This window comes from Micromys minutus (genome assembly GCF_963924665.1).
Source record: "Micromys minutus genome assembly, chromosome: 17".
Taxonomy (NCBI): Eukaryota; Metazoa; Chordata; class Mammalia; order Rodentia; family Muridae; genus Micromys; species Micromys minutus.
Window position 1 is genome coordinate 21,578,284 of NC_137952.1, and position 17,361 is coordinate 21,595,644.

At 41.4% G+C, this 17,361-nt stretch overlaps 1 protein-coding gene across 4 annotated transcripts in view; it reads left to right on the forward strand.

Annotated features, from left to right (window-relative positions):
• The window catches only part of FMN1 (formin 1), a gene marked incomplete at both ends in the record, with an annotated part of 316,637 nt that overhangs the window by 169,101 nt on the left and 130,175 nt on the right, over window positions 1-17,361 (forward strand). The window lies entirely within an intron of this gene.

Consider the following 17,361-nt stretch of genomic DNA (forward strand, 5'->3'; position numbering starts at 1 on the left):
CAATTCACAGACCTTATGAAACTCAAAAAGAAGAAAGGCCAGAATGTGGATGCCTTAGTCCTTCTTAGACGGAAGAACAAAATACGCATGGGAGGAAATAATGGGACAAATAGTAGAGCAAGGACTAAAGAAAAGGTAATCCAGAGACTGCCTCAAGTGGGGATCCATTTCATATGCAGCCACTAAACCTACACACTATTGTTAATGTCAAGAAGTGCTTATTGGCAGGAGCCCGATAGGAATGCCTCCTCAGAGGCTCTGACAGAGCCATACTGATAATAGATGTGGATCTTTATAGCTAACCATCATACTGAGCACAGGGACCCCAGTGGAGATCTAGAGAAAGGACTGATGGAGCTGAAAGGGTTTGCAACCTTATGGGAAGAACAACACTATCAACCAACCAATCCCTCCAGAGCTCCCAGGGACAAAACACCAATTAATGAGCACACATGGAGAGACCCATGGCACCAGGTGCATATGCAGCAGAGGATGGCATTGTCTGGCATCAGTCGGAGGAGATGCCTTTGGTCCAGTTAAGGCTGATTTTCCCAGGGTAGGGGAATGCCAAGATGCTGAGGTGGGAGAGGGTGGTTGGGAGTGGGAGCATCTTTATAGAAACAAGGAAGGGGGAGGGGAAGTGGGAGTTGGGTAAAGGGGATAACATTTGAAATGTAAATACAGAGAATATCCAATAAAATGATAAAAAACAAAAACTCTGCAGAGTGGGAAAATTCACCCACAAGCCTGCAGAGCACTTTAGAAATACATACAAATACATTAACATGTTCTAAAATGTGTGTGGAGATCTCACTAAAAACAGCCCACTTCCAATAGAAAGGTGATAAAGGAAGAAATCAGCAGATAAAGTCACTGGGTACCAAGCCTGAAGGCCTGTTTGATTCCTGGGATTTTGACAGTGGAAGATGAGAGCTGATTCCTGTGTTGTCCTCTGAGCAGCACAAATGTACCACTGTATGTGTGCACTCCCACACTAAATAAGAAAGAAATACATTTGGCCAGACTTGTAGAATGAATTGCCAATAAACAAAGATACACAGCATATATGAATGTATTTATGTGTTTTACATATGTATATAAATATATATTTATATATAATATGCATGTAGTTATACATATGTATATATAAAACTAAACTGAAGTTCATTTAGGACCTGTAGGCTTGAAAAACAATGGAAAAGTATAATTCTGCAATGCTGGAATGGCTAAGAAGAGTAGTAACTCTACAAGTAGGATTCCAGTGTTCCTCATACTTGAAAGGCAAAGTAGCTTTGTCTAGTAAATATAAGCTTGTATACACACTCCATCCAGAAGTGTGTGTGAAGCCTCTATTAAAGTAATGAAAACAACAGCATGTTCACCAATGCTCGAATGGATAAATGAACTCATCTAGAGTGTAGAAGACTACATGACTTTGAAAAAGGTGAGGTTAGCCGCGTTCCTCCACACCAGTGATTCTCTTTGATCTCCGTTTCACTTGTATCCCAGATCAGCTTAGGAACTTCGTGCTTTGCACAGTTGTTATCCAACTAGGAAGTTTCCACAAGTGCTGAGCTGGTCAACACATGCCACCATACCTGTCTACGATGATGATTCTTCAATATGACATTCGGTAAAATATTCTCTAAAGATAAATTACATTGCTCTGAAGTTCAACAATAAGAAAAACTAAAGAATTTTACAGCCTTGTATATTTATGATAACTATTTTAAAGGAAAAAAGGCAAAATAAAGTTCCAGTTGGCACATGGTTACATAATTGCTATCTATGTATAATCAAATGGGAGGTGTAGCTGGCCCAGATGAAATATGGTAGAGCAGATGGGCAGTGTTCCAAAATATTGTGGGTGGCTTTGGACTTTTTAAGGAGATACATATTTCAAGTGATAGAACACAAGACGCTTGAGCAACTACACAAATTGCCTTCTGTGTGTTTATTATGAACTCATTTCTTCCATTTGAAGAACTCTTAAGGTGCTTATGTTTGTGATTCTGGAGTTGGAAGGTTAGAGGCTTGCTCCAGGAATAGTGCTTAGTAGAGATCATAGGACGCAGTACCACTTCTTTTACAGGAAGACTGAGCGGGCAGATAACAGGCATTTCGTTCCTCTACCTGTGGGAGGGAGGACCAGAAGCCTAATTAGAGAAACAGTGTTCTGGAGTCTTCACCACAAGACCTAGCAGTCTTTAGCTGTCACTCATACACACAAAGTGTTCTCCCAGCTTTCCATTCGAACTCGTCTTCTGGGATCATCATTCTATGTGTTTGGAAGAAACTCTGCCACAAGAAACTGTGTGATGCCCATGTCAGTGGCTGCTTCTCGGAGAATTAACAGAGAGAGTCCCAAACATTCTAGCAGTAGTGGCCAGTTAAGACTCCTGAGACTTGCTCTAGGTAAAGTGCATCTGCAAAAGGAAGCTGTAATGTCACCTCAGGCATCTTCAAAAGAGGAAGTGTTTCCTTGTGAGTTATGGGTGAGCTGTGACCACCCAGTGGTTGGAGATCCTGAAGCCTCACTGTGGCTTGATCTATACCAGCCATGAAGGAATCAGAATAAGCCAGGTGATTTGCATCTTGGATAGTCTTAAAATCAAAGGCCATCCATCATGTATGATATCTTGAATTCAATGATTATCATATCAAAGCCATATGATGACATTGAGGATAATAACTTCTCTGTTGCCCATTATCTCTAAGCAGCTTGGAGTAATTACTAGCATATGCTCTTTTCAGGAGACCGGCTAGTACTTGAGACCTGGGAAATGAAAGCAACATTTGAGCAACCCAGGATATATAAGAGACTTGGTTCAAGGGGCTTTCTTATTAGATGGAAGATTATATAGAGATGATACAGAAAATCCAGAGTCATGCAAACATTGTCCTCAGAGCTTTAGAGAAGGCAATATAGTAGCCTGTGTACTAAGGATTTGCCTTATATGAGAAAGATTTTTTTGCCATCCTATTGACTAAGTATGTGGATAAGTCTGGGGAGACTGACACTGGATATTTCTAACTAGTTAATAAACAGAAAAAAAGATGCCTCAAACATTAGGGATTTATAAATGTACAGGGACTGAAGAGATGGCTCAGTAGTTACTGCTCTTGCAGATGGCTAGAGTTCAGTTCCCAGCACCCATATGGGGCAGTTCACAGCCACCTCCAACTGTGGTTCCAAGGGATTTAATGCCCTCTTCTGACCTCAGTGGTCAGCTCCAACACACATGCATATACACATGTGTAGACACACACAAAGTATAAAATAAATCTTCCTAAACATGTAGACGTAGACAGCTTCCGCCATATGTTACAGAAAACAGCATGTGGACCACTAGAGTAAGCATCCCCTGGGGCTTACCAAAAGCGTCAGAACACTGTGCCCCGTTGCCCTTCAAGGCCAACTTAACAATCTTTCACAAACCAGCAACTAAAACAGCCAATCTTGTCTCATGAATCTTCAGTGTGAAAACTGAAAAATGAAGCTACCTGTAGTCAGTGGTTTCTCCTGGTCATCTCTTCTCTCAAAACTATTGATCAGTAGGAAAAACAAAAAGCAAAAACAAAAACAGGTGATTTGGTTTGGGGCTTTCTTTCTAAATAACACAGAAGTGGTAAAAACCTTCAGAAATGACTCCTGCCTGTCTCCTCCCCCCCCCCCCCCACTGTCTGCTCTCCCACCACAGCCCAGCCTCAGCCTTCACCTGCTGTGGCCTCCTCAGAGCTTGCTTTCAGGACCAATTCCACTGCCCTTTATGCCAATAAAAGCGTTTTTTTCAGTCTCATCAGTGTGGGGACTGGTTTGCCAAATATGTTCTCAGACTCAGGACAGGATGACAATTTGCCTTTTCACATTTCTTGGTAAGGAGCCCAAATCCTTAAAGTAAACTTCATCTGGGCAATTTTATGTGTCCCCAAAAATAAGGCCATGGAAGAGAGTCAGACTTAACATTCTTGCAGAACAGTGAAGCTCAGTTTCCCTTGAGACATTTAATGGGGCGGATTATCAGGCTGCGTGTGGAAGGCTCGTTTTAATGGCATTATCAGACCAGTTGACAGAAGCCTCTACAGAGAAGCATGCTAGGCTGCACTGGCCATCAGCAGCCGGGGCTCGTTTGCACCAAGTCAGTTGGCATTTCATAATATGGCACCATAGAACCAGCCAATTAGCTCCTCTGGTGCAGTGCCAGTGGCTGGGGGTGGAGCATGGAAAAGTGGGGAGGCAAGACCTTAGTCTGCATTTATTTTCCTGGGCACCTGCCTAGGAGCAACTGTGTGTGTGTGCCCAAGGAAGCACTCATTGTCTCTGAGGGGGAGAAAGCAAGGTGGCTGCCAATTCTGGTCCAGCTCTTCTCCCCAGTTGGTACCCACTCTTGCCACCAGCTGAGAGAAGTCATTGTTCATTTCCATCTGAGAAATGGCCGAAAGGGCTCGGTCTCAGGTAAAGTTACTATTACCGTGATTAAACAGTATGGCTGAAAGCAGCTTGGGGAGGAAATGGTTTATTTTTTCAAACTGAAGATGACAGGTTAGCATGTCTTATTCGGTGTGATCTTTTACATGTCTCGGTGACAGTGTTCCAAAACAAATCAAGAGGGAAGCCACAGTCGTTGCAGAAGCCTTGTGGCTGATAAGGGCCATACCACTCTGCATCATTGAAGGAAGTCGGAGCCTTAGAGGAACTTAGGGCAAAACTCAAACCAGGCAGGAACGCAAAGGCAAGAGCCACAGAGGTGTGTTATTCCTGGTTTGCTCTTCATGGCTTGCTTGGCCTGCTTTCTTATAGAACCCAGGGCCACCAGCCCAGGAGAGGTTCCGTCCACAGTGGGCTGGGTCTCCCACATTAATCACTAATTAAGAAAATTCCCTAGAAGCTGACCTACGGACGATTCTTTTGGAACTGTATTTTTCTCAAATATACCCTCCTGCCAGATGCCTCTAACTTGTGTCAAATTGGCATCAAGTTAACCAGCACCGTCATAAGAATATGCATAGCTGTTAAGTGGGATCATGTCCCTTGTGTCCCCCCCCCCCTTTTGTGCCATGCCCTCCACACTGGAGACTTAACCCAAGGCCATGTGCATGGTAGACAAGTTCTATGACTATTACACCCTCCAGCTCTAGTTTCTTCCGCTGGGATGGAAGATTATGTCTGTTCTCAAACCTAATCTATATATCCAGGGAGCTGGGTATATTGTTTTAGGCCTAACATCTGAGCACTCAGGACACTGAAGCTTAGAGGATCACAAGTTCGAGGCCAGCGTGGATGACATACTTGGACTAAATCTCAAAGCAAAGAAGGCCAGGACAGGACTTCTGTAATGACTTGTTGTGTATATCTCTTATCTTGTTTTGGAGCCCTGTGACTGAAAAATGAAACGGTCACAGTGAGTTAGGAAAGCTGACGTGTCATCTGATGAGTGTGAACACTGGGAGTTTACAACCCACAATTTTACTGGGCATTAATATTTGTAAGAATTAAAATGAAGATAAATGCAAAACATCACCCGCTCAGTGGAGCATGGGACTGGGGAGACGTCTCGTGGTTAGGAATGCTCACCGCTCTATCAGAGGGCCTGAGTTTGGTTCCCAGCACTCACATTGGATTCTCTACTGCCTGCAGTTCTGGGGTACTAACTTCCTCTATGGCTTGCTCAGGCTCCATACTCCACATAATTAAAACTAAAATACTATATGTTTTAATAAGTATCCAGGCTGTTAATTAATATGTAAAAGGCTATGATGAAATGACTCAGAATCACATTACATTAAAACAAAAGCAGAGTTTGCACCTATTGGAGGTTTAATTTGGGGAGAATCAAATCTCTCATTTTCTGCATGCTCTTCACCCTTTCATCCAGTATAACCTAGACAAGCCACATGCCTATAATTCTTCATCCTTGAAAGTCTCCTACCAATAGGTGTGTAATATATATTGTTGTGAAGGTAAACATCTACTCTCTTATCTATTTAAGTGGACAGGAGGCCTATTCTCCACGTTTTGTGATAATTGAAACTTCATGGGTAACAAAAGCCCCATTACTGAGACTAACAGAGTTCAAGCCGGTGAACTGAGCCCAAGAACAAATGACCTGGGGGATCTGTTATAGATCTGAATGTGTCTGGTGTCCATACACTTGTAACTGTAGGCCTCAGTCTTGATTCTTGAGCAGAGATAAGGCTCCGTGGGAGGAGTTGACATGGCTCTTGGTTTCCCTGCTGTGGCACAGGCTTCATTCATCCAAGACTGAGTCCAGCTTTTGTGGTCTGTTCCGAACCATCTACTTTTACATTTACCCTCAGCCTCATCTGCCAAGTGCAGGCAGCAAGCTGGCCACATGCACAGATTTCTGTAGGTATAAAAGTCTCCATAAACTTGGCAAGGATTCTTTCTCAGTCTGTCCGTCATGATCTTTCTAGGTGAGTAGTGAGGGTGTGGTTTTTTTTTTTTTCCAGTGTAGCCATCTGTCTTCTCAGTTTTGTTCTAATTCTTGTTCAGTGAGGCAGCATTTCATGTTAATCCACATTGGTAAGAAATGTCAATTGTGTACACCGGCCCAGGCATAGGTTCCAATACTGAAAAGTGGGCTTGCCTTTTCTCCATCAGAGTTCCCTAGGCCCGGTAATAGAGTGCATATGTGACATGCCCTAATCCAGGCATGCGGCAGGAGTCTGGAAAGGCTCTGCCTTAAACTAGGCGTGTCTAATGGGGTTTAATGCAACCTGTGAATTTGCCCCTGCATAAGGTCAGCTTGTAGGTCAGCAGAATGCTGCCCAAATCGCATTCTCTCCCCAGACTGTAATTATACCTAAGATGAAGGCTGTGTGCTGCCAAGTTCTGCTGACTCTAGATAGAACTGAGATAATCTGAGGGCTTGCTAACATTCCTCAGAAACTGATTCTTCAGGATTTGATATGAAGCGCTGCTTGTTAACAGACATGTATGGTTTCACAAGCTTGGTGTGGGGGAATATGACCGGCTGTTGTCTGTCTCCAGCCAGCAGACAGTAAGAGGTGTATCAGAATGGGCACAGTAGAATTTGAGTCAGGTATGAAGTAACACACTTCCATAAGAAAAGTTACTTGCTAGTATGGTGTGAGTTTGGAGATTCGGACAAACCAAGAAAGGTGTATGAGAGTAAAAAGTGGGTAACGCAAGGGATTAAAAGTTTAGTTTGTGTCTAGTTGAAGTGAATCTCTGACTTTTTTTGTTTGGAAGAAATGACTAGGAACATATGTGCCTTGCATTGATAAAACCCTAAGGATTTCACAATTTTATTCAAGTGCACTGGTTCTAAAATCTAATTCATCTTAAAGTAAATGGCACCAGAAGGATAAATTAGACCAAAATTGCAGACTTCCTCACTGTTAAAGCTTAAATGATTCTAAATTCTTCAGTTCAACAGAATACACATCAGATACACAAAGTTATATAAGTCCCTATGTTCTCTTAATTGTTTTTATGAAAACTCTTTCCCATACATAGTTGACTAGACCTTTCCAAGAACGTCTACGGAATGACTTCCAGCTAGGAGCTTAAGGCATGTATCCTGTGTGCTGGATCCACATGAGCATGGAAAACCATTAATGTGAGATTCATTAGATGAAGCTCTGGAATATTAGAGTCACGGTTCCCACCAATGTCCAGCAATGAAAGGTGGTGGACTGACCTCATGTCCTTCTGCATCATGAGAGCTCTCATTGCCTTTGAGTCCTAAACGCTTGGAGCACCTCAAGCAAGCATGATGGCCTTCAGAGTCAGAGGGTAACAGTGCCTGCACATGGGGCTCCTGGTTTACAAGGCTTATTTCTCTGTTGGCCTCCATTGGGAGACTTTCTCAAAGTCAGATGTTGGGACTTGTCTTGCATGAAAAAGATAATGCTGTGAAAATTGTTTTGTGGTCCACAGAGATTGATGGAAATAGCCATCTCATTCAAAATCCTTGTCTGTGTACATTTTCAGCAAGCCCCGATTCCCCTTGTCTCTACCTCCCCAGTGCTGGGATTATAGGCACTCATTAGTAAGCCTGGCTTTTTTACATGGGTGCTAGAGATTTGAACTCTGGTCCTCTCACACATACACACACACAACCTTTCCATTCAAGCTGACATGTCAGTTTGCATATTGAGAGAGACGCTATTCTGGACAAACCGCCGGTCCAACCCTGGCTTGAAGATGAGTTGATGAGCAAGGGTATAGAGTGCTGGTCTTCAACCTTCTGTCTTCAAACTTTTCCATCCAGTCCTGATGCTGATTACATCTACAGCTGGCCAGTGGGCCACAAATGTTCAGCCTCCCGCTGATGAGAAGAACTACATGTGCCCTCACTCTAAGCCTTCATCTTTCTAGATTGTTATATTGATACTTTAGGGCAGACAACTTATAAAAACAGGGTTAAGGTAGTCCTGAATAATGAATACCAGACTACTAAATGGAATGAATGGGTCTTAATGAAATTTTTATCTAATTGTTTGATATAATCTTTTATATTTGGAATCCTGTGGAATTTTAAAGTGTACTAGTTAAGTTTTCTACTTGTCCTCATTTTAATTTTTGTCTCTGCAATAAAACAAAAAAAACTGACTGCATTTTAGGTGAGGAGGGGATTTATTTGGCTTACAGTTCCAGGTTATGGTCTATTATTGTAGAGAAGTTGCAAAGGCAAGATCTTGAGCAAACTTGAAGCACCACATTCACAGTCACTAACGAAGAAAAATAAATGTATTGATACTGATGGGTTGGTTTATTCAGCCAGCTTTCTTCTGTTTTATACTGTTATAGGACCTTCTTCCTAGGGAACGGTCCTGCCCACAGTAGGCTAAGATCTTCCTACTTCAATTAACAACTAAAAAGATCACCCAGACATGCATAGAGACCAACCTGATCTAGACAGTTTCTCAGCCAAGTTTCTTTTCTTAGTTGATTCCAAGTTCTGGAAAGTTAACATTTAAAATTAATTAACGAACTAGTATCAAAACATATTTAATATCTGACAATCTCAAACAAATTTGAAATCTTAATTTTTAAAGTAATTATTATGATCACTAGTCTAGAATATTCACTAACTCTGAAAATATGGAAGTATAATCAATTGCGTTTGATTTCTTTTAAGCCCATTCTATCTTAGATAAATCAATAAATGTAGTGCAACAAATAGCTAATACTCAAGCATCTGCCTGTCATATGGTCTTTCTCTTCCAAAAAGAATTTCTTAAATTTACTTTGTCTGTCTAGAAACTAGCTTATTAGTAATATATCCGATGCAATAAAAGAAAAACCAGTGGAAATGCATGCTAAATAAAGTTCTGATTATTTGAAGTTTTATAGCGACCCTAAAAGTTATTTTTAAAACAAAGTAGTGGCTGTTGGTAGAAAACCAGTGGACTATTCAAAGCTTTAACCTCTTTGAAATATTCATTCTTCCACTTGTTTTCTTTGTCTCTTTGCCTCCATGGTTTTATTCTGGCTATTCAAGTAGAAGGCAAATTCTTTAGTTCATGGAAAGATAATTCATAAGGAGAGCCTAGGTTTTGATTACAGTTAAAAACTGAGAATTGGGCTAACCTAACCAACTGTTTTGGTTTCTGGACCCCTGAAATAAACCATATGAGGGGGCTACATTTACCTTTAAGACTTAAAGAGTCCAGAAATATTGCCATGGTATCAGGTTCACTGGAGGCTACCAATAGGCTGAAGTTTACAGTTGCAGGGTGATCAATGCTCCAACTGTATGTCTAGATTCTTGAAGATGCCGTGGATGGAGGCACAAAAAACAGTAGTTCTAAGGCCTCTGATTCCTTTAGATTCCCTTTACTCACAATGGTCTCTTTAAACAGTTTCTTTCTGTTTATCTCTGTTCTTATTTAACTTCCTTTATAGCATATCAACCTAATAAATATACTCATTAGAGAACATACCAGGAAGGTTATAAAGATGATTCACATGAACATGCAAACCATAATCTGAATCATCAGTAAAAGTAGAATGAAAAAATGAAAATCATTTTACCTTTTTTTAAAAAAAAAAAGATTTTACTTGGTAATAAAAAAGTAAATGGGGGCAGGAAGAAATACTTGTGGAAAGTTTGGGAAATACTTGTGATGGTTCGGATTCCTACCTCCTATTAGAAACAACTTGTTGATGGGTATCAAATTTTAGAATGGGAATATTGTTTGAACAACCGTCAACCCTACCCACAGAAGGGCATTCCCATGACTGCAGGTACGTTCCTTTGGTGTGAATCATAACAGTCTTAATAACTGGCAACATTTGGGAAATCCCTAAAAGTCCCTCAGTAGAAGACACCAATAATATCACGCGCTTCAAAGTGGCTTTACCTTAACTGACATGGGATTCAACAGGGATGTATTTCTGAGCTGGGACAAAAGTAAAAGGATGAGAAACAAAACAAAAACAAACAAGGCTGCACAGACGAACATGTAGACTTGTCTTTCTTCTCTCACCGGTGAGCCCAGGACCTCATATGCTTATGCTAGGCACGCACTCTGTTGCTGAGCTACAACGCCAGTGCACTGCTCTCCATATTTTATACATAAGCTGGACACGTGGGCACGTGTGCAGCTGCAGACTGTGGCAAACCCCCCATTACTAAAGCAGGTAAATCGGAAGACAAGAGAGCGATTTCAGTCTTTCTGTCTTTAAGCAGTTCACTCTTCTTAAAGATCCGAAGGCATTTGTGGGGTTGGGGAGATGATTCCAGTAGAGCAGGATTTAAGTTCAAATCTCAAGCACTCACATAAAAAGCCGGACATGGCATTGTGTTCCTCCAATGCATGGAGGGATGGAAGGACGGAGAAAAGATGGTGATGTGAGCGTGATGGCGGCCAGCCCGTTACTGATGCTGTCTTAAAGGACTAAGGTGGGGCGGGATAGCACCAGGTGCTGTGCTCTGGTACCTCTGTACCCATGCACATGCATCAGACTCCACACGCCATCTTCACCTCAAAGACATTTGTCCCCATCATAAAAAGTACGAATTCACAAAAGGAAAAGGAAAAGACAATCACAACACAGAAATCTCTGTGAACCCCATGACGTGTATCTTCCGTCACCGGCTTCACATCTGGTCTCTCGGAGGGAGTCTTCAGCATTAGAGTTTTCAGTGCTGGGACCCTGCTGAAGCAAAGGAGACGGAACTGAAGAGTCCGTCAAACGTTTTCCCTTTTCTCCCACTCAGCCTTCAAGTTTCCTTTACCTCCTTACTTCTGACACTTGCCCCCTGCAGCCTGTGTGCGCAGTCAGACTGAATTTGAAATGATCAAAATACGCACGACAGTTTCTTTTGGGTCTGTTTAGAATTCTAAGGTAGATTTGTGTGTGTTCATGTGTGTGTATGTGTGTATGTGTGTGTGTTGTTATTGATGACCATTTATTTCTTTTGCTCTTGTTTCCCACTAGTCATTTAGCATGACTGGAATTATAGAGGAGATTTTAAAGTATACACATTCCTTCTCCCCCTTTCCTTTCCCCTCTCTACATTTAAAATTATACTTTGTTTCGTACTGTCCTCTGACTATGAAGGAGAAGCAAAGCCCATGTTAGCGTGGCCTGAATCAACCTTAGAATAATGGTTCATGTTTTCACTGTAGCCATGTGAGCCACCTGGGGTCCGGCAACATGACTAGTGCATACCGGACACTTTTAGCCACCCCCTTCTCTTTATGTGTCTCTCTGCCTCTCAGAAACATGTCCCGATGGGATGATGGCAAAGTCGCCATTCCCTCCTTGTCTCAGGTGCATACCAACCAGTTTTCTTGATCCAAAATCACTGAAGTGCTTCCCACATGCCCTGTCCCCTAAAGAGTATCACATCAAAGCTGCTAAGAAAAGGTGTGGCATTTTCTGATTTAAGAGTCAGCCCTCTCTGCTCACTGTGTGGTGATCCATAGAAAACTCTCAGCTTCACTAGGAAGGGAAAGGAAGACGATGGCCATTTGCTTCAGTTGTATTTGAGAGGCACCAGAAAGGCCAGTTTGTGTCGTGTTTGAATCCAGGAGGTAAATATGCCAAGATGCAAACTAGCATGAACTTCTTTGCTAGTTACTCTTCCCTTTCATGAGGCAGAGTACATTGGAGGTAACCCCTAACTCTTGGATTCTCCCAAGGAGAAAAAAAGTTGGAGCATGCAACCAGCGTTCTGGCTTTTTGGAGGTCTGCCCGGGGACTGGTTTCTGTCTTCTTGACTTGAGAGTGCTGACAAGACCCAGCATGCTCTCCATGAGTAGGGACTACTGGGAACAAGAGGGATCTGGCTAGGTGGCTTGCTATTTGCTACAGAGCACCTGTGGTGAATAGGCTGAGGCCAACACAGCATAGTGGCTTTTCCCCTGGGTGACAGGAGAGGGAAGAGTGGAGATTGCACACAGTATTCTATTTTCTCAGCTAATTTCTTCCTTACTCAGTTCATTCTGTACATAAGACCTAACCTGCTCTAGATGCTTAGAGCCTGGAGAGAACAGAAATGAATTAGGAACATGTCTCTGGAGAAGTGACGATGCTCCAGGCAACAGAGGAAGCAGCATAATAGGGTTCAGGTAGCCATTAAGAGCTTTCTCGCTGGGGACTTGGGAGTTCATGTATCTGTAGGATTCTCACCCATGGGCTTAAGAATTCTTAGTCATTTGGCTTATGGCAGGAGGTATTCATATTGACAGCAATCTGTAAACTTGAAAATTGAGGGAAATGGTTATTTTTTTTCCCAGAAATATACCAACCACAAAGTCACAAGACATACAGAGAAACACAGTGTCTGGGACCAAACAAAGGCACAAAACCAGAATGAATTTGTAATTGCAAACACTCATGTTGTACTTGGCAGGTAATTCTAGTTCAATGTGATCGTGATTCTCAGGGAAAAGGATGCAGGGACAGGATGAGAAATTAGCGAAGCCAGTAAGCATCTAAAATGAGCAAATAAAAACTGTGAAGTTGTAAAGTCGAATCACTGAGTTGAAAAATCACTACAGAGCTTCAGTGCCCAGGCAGAAGATGTAGTCAGTGATCTCAGAGCTAAAGAAAGTGTCTAGTCAATGGAGCGAAAGTGAAAAAATGAAAAGTCCAAAAGGATAAATGTCACCAGCAGCCAATCAGCACATAATGGGAGAAGATCAGGGAGGCATGGCAGAAAGCACATTTGATGAAACAAAAAGCCTGAAACTAGGTATGGAAATGGGCTTCCTAAATCTGGATGTCGGATGGACCCCAATGAGAGTAACCCAACAGGACACAGAAGGTTATACTATAATTAAACTTTCAGAAGGAAAAGTCAGAGAAAAAGTTCTGAACACAAGACAAAAGCTGCTTGTCACTTATAAGGGCACACTGCCATATTGACAGTGAAATTTTCATCAATGACTTCTAGGCCTGAAGGATGCTATATGTCAAATATTGACAGACTTCCAGCCAGTAGCAATGTATGCCAGCAAACTGCTCCTCGCTGCGAAAGAGCACAAAGATGAGCAGCAGCTGCCGTTCTCCACTGCCTGACTTAGTGATGAGCTTTATGCAAAGTAAGGCAGCTGTTTATTCTGTAAGCCGAAAAAAGGTGTGGAGGGCACTACACAGACACACACAAGCATATGAGTGCAAAGCTCATTGGTGAAGCAAATATCCAAACAAATATATGATATGATAATGGCTCTGAGTCAATAATTTTTAATCATGCTCCAAGGCTTTAAAAATTGGTACAGAAACCCTAACCACTATGCATCCGTGACTACACAGTCAGAAGTATGTAATTCGTGACACCCGTAACCAAGTGCAAGACAATGAGGATGTAAAGAGTAGGAAGAAGCCTTGTATGTGAATGATCAGCTTGAAGCAGACTGTTACAAATATGAGGCATCTAAAGAAAATTCTATGCTAACCATACTGGGTTTTATCAAAAGAATCGAAGAAGGGAACCAAAGTATATCACTGTGGGGAATGAGCAGCTCCAAAGGGAGGAGCCTGGAAATAAAAGGACAACAAGGCACCAAACCACAGAAATAAAAAAGCGGGCAGCAGTGTGTCTCCTTCAGTAAGGACTGGGAATGTAATTGGATGCATTTTTTTCAATCAGAAGAAAGAGTCGCTGACAGATTCGACAAAGTAAAAGCTGCCCAGTATGCTGTTCACAAGAGATTCACCTTAGATGTAGCCTCACGGGGGCATGCAAGTGCAAATACAAAAAAAACACAATCCAAGTGTCGTTCCGAGATGATCAGTAAAACTGGGAAATCCTTAGCTAAGGAAAACAGAAGCCACACATTCATATAAAACATGACTGTACAAAACAGACTTTAAGTAAAAAACTCAACACAAAGATAGATGAAGTGAAAGAACAGCAGCGTGCCACACATCTTTGTACGTATGACCACATATGCACCCAGTATCAGTGCCAGCTCCATGAAACAATCTGACGAAACTTTACTCCAGAAGTCTCAGAAAGCGAAGTTTCAGCAGCACGTACTGTGCAGGCCCTTACTCATGGAGCGACAGGGTGGCACGCTTGGCTGCAGCCTTTCCAGGTCCTGAGTCTCTCCTGCAGCCAAGGAGCACCCTTTGCCTCTTGTTCACGTATTTGAACTATGACTGTTGTATCTGTACTGAATGTAAGCAGATGTCTTTCTTGCCATTATATCCTGAGCAATACTGTCTAACAGAGATCTACGTACAACGTACCGGGCATGGGTATTATTTATACTACCAATTATTTACAAATGATCATGAAGCTTACAATAAAAGTGTATTCAAAAAAAGGCTAGGATATCAGTAGGTTTGCATATCTACTATGGCCCTGGTGCCAGTCCTCTGGGGATGCCCAGGGGCAACTCTGCAATGCCTTCTGCTAACAGGAATGGAGTCCATATTCTTCCCAGTTGGAACATTGTCCAGGGTTGAAAGAATTTTAGGTCACAAGACAAGTCTCAACAAGTTTACGATGCTGAAAATGTACCAAGTAGCTTTTGTGACGTCAATGGACTGAAAACTAGCAGAAGGAAACGTGGAAAAAAAAAAAAGAGAGACAAGCCGGAGTGAAGAGACTTCTGCGTAACCAGCGAGTTCAAGAAGAAGTCCAAAGGAAAATAGAAGGAATGCTTGAGGCAAACAAAAGTAAAACACAATATGCTGAACCTCATTCAATACCAAAAATAGAAATAACAAAGGGTTTATAAGTCTGAATGAGCAGTTTGAAAACTATCCTCACGAGAACTTCGCATATTGTATAAGTAGAACAGACGGAGCCGACAATCAGCAGAGGGTGAAACAGTGAACACTAAACATGAGTCTATAACAAAAGAATTGGACACATGGTAAAAAATGTATTAGAATTCTTTTCCATCACAAATACAAGCAACAAATTTTTAAATGGAAAGAGACAAAAAAGAGAAGAGACCCAAATATGTGAACTCAGAACCAAATGCACAGTTTATAACCGATGATGCCACAGAGAGAACAAATGTAAGAAACCAATATTCATAATTTTATGTACATGTCTACATCTAGTATGCCAAAATTTGAGTAACCTGGATGAGATGCATCAATTCCTTGAAACCTGTAACCCAGGCATAACAGTGGCATGAAGAAATGGAAAATCTGAACAGCTTTATTCTGGAAAATTGACAAGAACTCTAGTATCTCCCAGGAGAGAGAACTCAAAGACTTTTTGTGGACAAGTCTACCAAATCTCAAGGAAAATTCCAGGTCCTTTCTTTACAAACTCCTCAAAACTCTGACACTGTAATACTTGCAGGTTCATTCTTTTATGAAATGAGGATTACTCTGATACTAAGGGAACTATAAGAAATGAAGAGCACTGACCTTAGCTAATATAGAAGAATATCTCCAAAAGAAAACACTAGCAAGCCAGTATTTTCAAGATAACATAGAAGGATCATGTTATAGTCATATGATCCTGTGATACTCAAATGATTCTCTTTATCAATATTTATTATATATGTATATTTTACCATATATACATATATAATTAATATGTAGTACATATTATCTCTGTGTATAATCTGAACATATTAACAAGACAAAGATAAATATCACATCTTCATCTCAAAAGGCATAGAGCACTTGACAAAATTTGACATTTGTCTTGGAGTTTGTATTCCTGTGATAAACACTGATCAAATACTAATAGTTCATCACCAAAGTAAGTTGGGTCAGGGACTCAAGGCAGAAACCTAGAGGGCAGAACTAAGCAGTGATCACAGAGGATGTTGCTTACTAGTTTTTTTCAAATGGCTTGCTCAGGTTGCTTTCCTATACAACTCAGAAGCACCTTCCCAAGGATAACACCACCCAGAATGAGATGGGACCTCCAGCATCAACCATTAATCAATAAAATTTCCTACACACTTGCCTATAGATCAATCAGATAGAGGCATTTTCTTAACTGAGTTCGTGTAGTCAGAAACAAAACAAAGAGAAAAGCTCAGCCTAACTAGTATAAGACATTTAATAATAAAAGTCATGCTGAAGTAACAACAGAAGGGTGTTACTTGAGCATAATAAAGAATATGTTTTAAGAGCTTAAGTGCAGCCCAACCAAAAGCAATCCAGTGAAACCTTTGTCGCTGAAAGCTGTGGGCTTCCCATGCTAATGATTCAGTCACATAGAGCAACACTTTCAAAACTGAGAGAAAACGGTGATCAACCAGGAGGATCTGAGACCCGTGATTTCATAATTACTGTTTTTCTCTCAGTTTTTCTTGTTTTGAAGAGGAATCTGGTCTATGCTGAAATGCAAGATTAGATGAGCAGAAACTCAGAGGGATGCTAGTGAAGGTCTCCCTAGAAGCATAAAGAGCATTTGGTTCATAAGTAGGGACAGAGCCACAATTACTTTGTGGCTGCCTGGGCAATGAAGCTGGGGTGGATTAGCTTGCTTTTATCTAGCCACCTTAAGAATCCACATCTTGTTCCTTAGGAACCCCATGTTTGAAGAAAGAGGTCAAAGTAGCCAGTACTGGCCATTCCTGTAACCCTTGCCCTCAGGAGGGTGAGGCAAGAGATTATGAGTCCTAGACCAAACTGGTCTACACAGTGAGGCACAGTCTTTTAAAAACCTAAAAGAAAAAAAAATCAAAGAAAATATAAAGTCATGATAAAATACAGGCCTTCTGAATTCTGCATGGCATGTTCTTTACTTTTAAAATGTCTATAATTGTAGATACACTATTTTCCATTGAAGCATTAAGTCACATGCTTGTGTTACTGGGTCAGTTTTTCCTTTAGTGCACTGGTGAATCTAAAAGTTGCCATGTCTTCAGTGTATGTTCTTTGTTAGTGACTACATGATCATTTGAGCTTCCACTTTCTATTTTTATTTAAAA